The sequence below is a fragment of the Triticum aestivum genome, chromosome 4A (genome assembly GCF_018294505.1).
Source record: "Triticum aestivum cultivar Chinese Spring chromosome 4A, IWGSC CS RefSeq v2.1, whole genome shotgun sequence".
Classification (NCBI taxonomy): Eukaryota; Viridiplantae; Streptophyta; class Magnoliopsida; order Poales; family Poaceae; genus Triticum; species Triticum aestivum.
The window spans coordinates 429,187,865-429,194,509 of record NC_057803.1 but is presented as its reverse complement, the minus strand read 5'-3'; the positions used below and the strand labels follow the sequence as shown (position 1 = coordinate 429,194,509).

The window sequence follows — 6,645 nt, the reverse complement described above, 5'->3', positions numbered from 1 at the left end:
TGCAATGCTGTGTACCAGACCTGATGTGTGCCTTGCTATAAGTCTAGCAGGGAGGTACCAAAGTAATCCAGGAGTGGATCACTGGACAGCGGTCAAGAACATCCTGAAATACCTGAAAAGGACTAAGGATATGCTTCTCGTATATGGAGGTGACAAAGAGCTCATCGTAAAAGGTTACGTTGATGCAAGCTTTGACACTGATCCGGACGATTCTAAATCGCAAACCGGATACGTGTTTACATTAAACGGTGGGGCTGTAAGTTGGTGCAGTTCTAAACAAAGCGTTGTAGCGGGATCTACATGTGAAGCGGAGTACATAGCTGCTTCGGAAGCAGCAAATGAAGGAGTCTGGATGAAGGAGTTCATATCCGATCTAGGTGTCATACCTAGTGCATCGGGTCCAATGAAAATCTTTTGTGACAATACTGGTGCAATTGCCTTGGCAAAGGAATCCAGATTTCACAAGAGAACCAAGCACATCAAGAGACGCTTCAATTCCATCCGGGATCTAGTCTAGGTGGGAGACATAGAGATTTGCAATATACATACGGATCTGAATGTTGCAGACCCATTGACTAAGCCTATTCCACGAGCAAAACATGATCAGCACCAAGGCTCCATGGGTGTGAGAATCATTACTGTGTAATCTAGATTATTGACTCTAGTGCAAGTGGGAGACTGAAGGAAATATGCCCTAGAGGCAATAATAAAGTTATTATTTATTTCCTTATATCATGATAAATGTTTATTATTCATGCTAAATTGTATTAACCGGAAACATAATACATGTGTGAATACATAGAACAAAGTGTCACTAGTATGCCTCTACTTGACTAGCTCATTAATCAAAGATGATTATGTTTCCTAACCATGAACAATGAGTTGTTATTTGATTAACGGGATCACATCATTAAGTGAATGATCTGATTGACATGACCCATTCCATTAGCTTAGCACCCGATCGTTTAGTATGTTGCTATTGCTTTCTTCATGACTTATACATGTTCCTATAACTATGAGATTATGCAACTCCCGTTTACCGGAGGAACACTTTGGGTGCTACCAAACGTCACAACGTAACTAGGTGATTATAAAGGAGTACTACAGGTGTCTCCAAAGGTACATGTTGGGTTGGCGTATTTCGAGATTAGGTTTTGTCACTCCGATTGTCGGAGAGGTATCTCTGGGCCCTCTCGGTAATGCACATCACTTAAGCATTGCAACTAATAAGTTAGTTGCGGGATGATGTATTACAGAACGAGTAAAGAGACTTGCCGGCAACGAGATTGAACTAGGTATTGGAATACCGACGATCGAATCTCGGGCAAGTAACATACCGATGACAAAGGGAACGACGTATGTTGTTATGCGGTCTGACCGATAAAGATCTTCGTAGAATATGTAGGAGCCAATATGGGCATCCAGGTCCCGCTATTGGTTATTGACCGGAGACGTGTCTCGGTCATGTCTACATTGTTCTCGAACCCGTAGGGTCCGCACGCTTAAGGTTACGATGACAGTTATATTATGAGTTTATACATTTTGATGTACCGAAGGTTGTTCGGAGTCCGGATGTGATCACGGACATGACGAGGAGTCTCGAAATGGTCGAGACATAAAGATTGATATATTGGAAGCCTATGTTTGGATATCGGAAGTGTTCCGGGTGAAATCGGGATTTTACCGGAGTACCGGGAGGTTACCGGAACCCCCCGGGAGCTATATGGGCCATGATGGGCCTTGGTGGAAAAGAGAAGAGGCAGCCCCTCATGGGCCGCGCGCCCCTCCCCTCCCTTGGTCCGAATAGGACAAGGAGAGGGGCCGGCCCCTCTCTCTCTTTTCCCCCCTCCGCGAATCCTATTCCAACTAGGATTGGGGGGGGGGGAATCCTACTCCCAGAGGGAGTAGGACTCTCCTGGCGCGCCCTCCTTGGCCGGCCAGCCTCCCCCCTTTAGTCCTTTATATACGGAGGCAGGGGCACCCCAGAGACACACAAGTTGATCCACGTGATCTTTTCCTTAGCCGTGTGCGGCGCCCCCAGCCACCATAGTCCTCGATAATATTGTAGCGGAGTTTAGGTGAAGCCGTGCTGCAGTAGTACATCAAGATCGTCACCACGCCGTCGTGCTGACAGAACTCTTCCCCGACACTTTGCTGGATCGGAGTCTGGGGATCGTCATCGAGCAGAACGTGTGCTAAAACTCGGAGGTGCCGTAGTTTCGGTGCTTGATCGGTCGGGCCGTGAAGACGTACGACTACATCAACCAAACGCTTCCGTTGTCGATCTACTAGGTATGTAGATCACACTCCCCCCTCTCGTTGCTATGCATCACATGATCTTGCGTGTGCGTAGGAATTTTTTTGAAATTACTACGTTTCCCAACATCATGTTCCTCACTGTGTAGGCAATCCGCACTGGCGAATTCCTAACTCCCCAGTCAGGACAAATTCCTCAGAGACCAGAAGAACTTCGTCTCTGTCACTGAAGAAATTGACTGAACTGTATGAGATTTCCAATGGCTTCACTCAAAGGGATTGGTAGGTGTAGGATTTTGAGTTGAGCATCACATGGAAATTTTTCCTCAGTATTTCCCTGACCCCCTTTAATAGTATGGTGTTTCCTATGACTCAAGAAAGAGAAAAACAAAACTATGAAAATGAAAGTCTTCACACTTCATATTCCTCGCATGAATATCAAGTCTTCACAGACACACCAATTTCTTCATTTTCAAAGTCTTCATGAAAGTCTTCAGAAATACCAAAATCTTCAGTCGAAGATATTCATTTTTAGGGGTCGACTTTTCCTGTAAATATCAAACTCCTCATAGACTTATAGACCTGTGTACACTCACAAACGCATTAGTCCCTTAACCTATAAGTCTTCAATACACCAAAATCACTAAGGGGCACTAGATGCACTTACAACAATATCAATTGTTAGCCGTGTGCGGCGCCCCCTCCAAAGTTTACACCCCCGGTCATATTCTCGCGGTGCTTAGGCGAAGCCCTGCGTGGATCACCTCACCATCACCGTCACCATGCCATCGAGCTGACAGAACTCATCTACTACCTCGACACCTTGTTGGATCAAGAAGGCGAGGGACATCATCGAGCTGAATGTGTGTAGAAGTCGGAGGTGTCGTACATTCGGTGCTTGATCGGTCGGAGCTAGAAGAAGTTCGACTACATCAACCGCGTTGTCAAACGCTTCCGCTTTCGGTCTACGAGGGTACGTGGACACACTCTCCCCCTCGTTGCTATGCATCTCCTAGATATATCTTGCGTGAGCGTAGGAATTTTTTTGAAATTGCATGCTACGTTTCCCAACACCAACCAGTCAAGAGGAAGAATTGGTAAGACTCACTAGATTGCCTTGATTAGTGGCGCTGATTGTGGGGCCTGCCTTTTTAGTCCCGGGAATCGAGCCAGTCGTCCACTGTTCAAAGGAAGGAACAGGGGCCGTCCTCGTCATGGTGGGCCGGTGTGTGGCCTCTAAGCTAGAGGGCTGGGAGGCCGAAAAGAAGTTCCGGGCAATATTACCCCAATGTTTGCAATTTTTGAATTTGATCCGATTGGTGCGGTTCGGTCTGAAGTGCCGAGAGAGAGGCAACGAACGCAGTATGGGGCAGGAGTAGTTTTCGGTTGCATGGCCTGTTGACGTGAGTTGACGTGATTGCTGGGGGCGTGAGACATGGAATTAAACTGAGTAGTAACTCCATGTGCGTGATTAGGGCGACCGTTACGTCCCACAGTATGAGCAGAGTTTGAATTATCCATAATCGGACGACGATTCGGACTAGTTGCAGAAGCTATCTGATGATCATGGAAAATAGCAAGTGTGGTAAGTGCTTGAGCATAGGGTTTCCTAGGGTGTTTGTGGAAGATGCGAGTCCATTGATCTTCTTTCTCTTTGAGGTAAAGATCTAGTTCATAACTGGAATTGGGGCCACGACTTCCCCAAAGAAGGAAATTGAGATTGAATTCAGGAACCGAGATGTTACCTCCTTTGATGATAGAATATCCAACCTCTTTGGAGGAGATCGAAAACTTGAACGACCAGTTGAGTAGCTATTGCACTCGATAGAGTGAAGCCCTGCCTCCAAAACATGAGAGGAGAATTGTACCCACCGCTTCTTCCGTGAGCTGGATCTTGGATCTGGTGAACTCCACCACCAGTAGGAATTCCTCTTGGCCTTTTTCATCTGTGAAGTTGGTACGGACACCCCACTTATTCCAGATCTCTTCTTCAAAAACTTGGCATTGGTCGAACTTAAGGTTGGCAAGAGACATGGTGTGGACGTTGATCACTGACCGGAGAGGGTGGTCGTGCAATTTCTTGGTGGCCGGAGTGGCCACCGGCGCGAGCGGAGCGGAGCGGGGTGCAAATCAGGATAGAACTATACCCTACTTGATGCGGGTCCACAACCTCACAACCTTCCACGCGATATGATAGCAATCGTCAAAGATTGCAGTCCCTAGACCTACAAATTGTTCTCCTTCATTCATCGTACTGATGAACTATTATCTGAATTGACAGTAATCTAGTTGCAACCGATTGTTTGTGCTAGGCAAAAGCCATATTTCAATGCAGTAGCTTCAGCAGATAGCACACCCTAACAGAAGTCAATTTTCCAATTCCCTGCATTTTCTAATCCTGCATGCAAGCTTGTGCGACGTACAGGCCAAATATGGGAGTTGGCCGAAGAGCCTGCCTGATTTAGCTTGCGCGCACGGCCCATTTCATATCACCCCGCGCATTCTCAAATCCAATCGAAGCCATTCTCATAAAAAACAAACCAAAAGATGCAACCGAAGCCGAATTGTCTCGCGCTCTTGCCGATGCCGTCCACCGCCGCCGCCGGCGAGCCCTCCCCGTCGTTGCCCCACGCCGTGACCACCCCCGACGGGTGGCACCCCCGCACAGCGGAGCGCCGCCTGCTCCATCTCCTGCATCACTCCTCCCGCGCCCGGCGACGCCCGCTCGAGCTCCTCGCCTTGCCGTCCGCCATTGCCTGCATTCCTCCCCGTCCTCCCCGCACCACCACTTCCTGGCCGCGCTCCTCCTCCTCTCCTCCCCTCCGCCGCCGGCTCTCTCTCTCCTGAGCCTCCTCCCTCCTGAACCACCGCCTCCCCTCGCACTCCTCAACGCCGCCCTCAAGTCGCTGTCCGCCCCCTCTCCGCCCCTCGCGTTCCGCCTCCTATCCTCCCTTCGCTGCCTTCATGCCCCCGATGGCCTGTCCTTTCTCCCGCTGCTCGGGTCCACCTCCTCGTTGCCGCTCCTCTCAGCCCTCCATGGCCTCCTCCTCCGCCTCGGCTTCCTCTCCCACCACGCCATCTCCCTCGGGCTCCTCGGGCCCTATCCTCTGCCCCACGCACGAATCCTGTTCGACGAAATGCCCCAGCAGAGAAAGTGCACCATCGCCTACAACACAATCATCACTGCTTATGTGAAAGCCAAGGATATTTTCACCGCACGCCATCTGTTTGATGAAATGCAGCGGTTCAAGCGCTCCAGGAGAAGCATGGTTTCCTGGAATGCTATGATCGCAGGGTGTACTTGGTGTGGGAGGGACGACATGGCAGTGCGGTATTTCCAAGACATGGTGAGGGAGGGCAAGGTGGCGCCAGATGATGGGACCCTTGCCGTGGTGCTGCCTGCTTGTGGGAGGACGGGGAATGCTGCTGCCGGGAGGTGGGCGCACGAGTATGCATGCAAGATGGGTATCTTAGACAGCTCGGTGCATGTTGCTAATGCGGTGGTAGATATGTATTGCAAGTGTGGCGATGTGAGCAGCGCAAGAGAGGTGTTCGAAGGGATGCAACAGCGGACTGTGGTGAGCTGGAACACAATGATCTCTGGATTTTCATTGAATGGGCAAGGGATTAAGGGGATTGAGCTGTTCCGGCAGATGGTGAGGCCCGGAGGGGAGCCTAATTCAGTGACTTTCCTGGGGGTGCTTGGTTGCTGTGCCCATGCCGGGGCAGTAGATACTGGGCAGGTGATCTTCCAGATTATGCAGTCAGAGCATGGGATTGAGCCGGGAATTGAACATTATGGATGTATGGTAGATTTACTTGGAAGGTCCGGCCTTCTCGAAGAGGCACATGCGCTGATTCAAGGGATGCCAATGAGCCCTAATTCTGCAATATGGGGATCACTTCTAAGCGCCTGCCGTGCCCATGCTGGGCTCGGCATTGCCGAGGTGGCTCTCAAAGAGCTTATTAGTCTGGAACCTTGGAATTCAGGGAACTATATGCTGTTGGCCAATCTTTATGCAGAAACACAACGTTGGGAGGAGGCAGGTGATGTGAGGAAACTGATGAGGAGGATGAGTGTGCAAAAGGCACCAGGGCAGAGCCTAATTGAAGAACCAAGTTCAAGTTGACAAATGCATGCTCGCATTGTGAGTTAACTCTGGAAATACTCCTACAACAGAGAGGGGAAAACTGCAAAGTGGACCATGCATTGACCAATCTTATCAAGAGATCACATAGTGGTATTACAGGTAATCACTTCAACTGTCTATTATTTCATATAGACTTATACCCAATATGGAATTCGTTTTTATGGTCAGTTCAAGAGCAATTTAGGCACTAGACACCTGATTTCATTCGATACATATGTGTTATTCATGTCCTGCTGTG

At 49.2% G+C, this 6,645-nt stretch overlaps 1 pseudogene; it reads left to right on the top strand.

Moving 5' to 3' along the window:
• Positions 1-4,729: 4,729 nt before the first annotated feature.
• LOC123086218 (pentatricopeptide repeat-containing protein At1g09190-like) lies at positions 4,730-6,413 on the top strand (annotated as a pseudogene).
• The last annotated feature ends 232 nt before the right edge of the window (positions 6,414-6,645 follow it).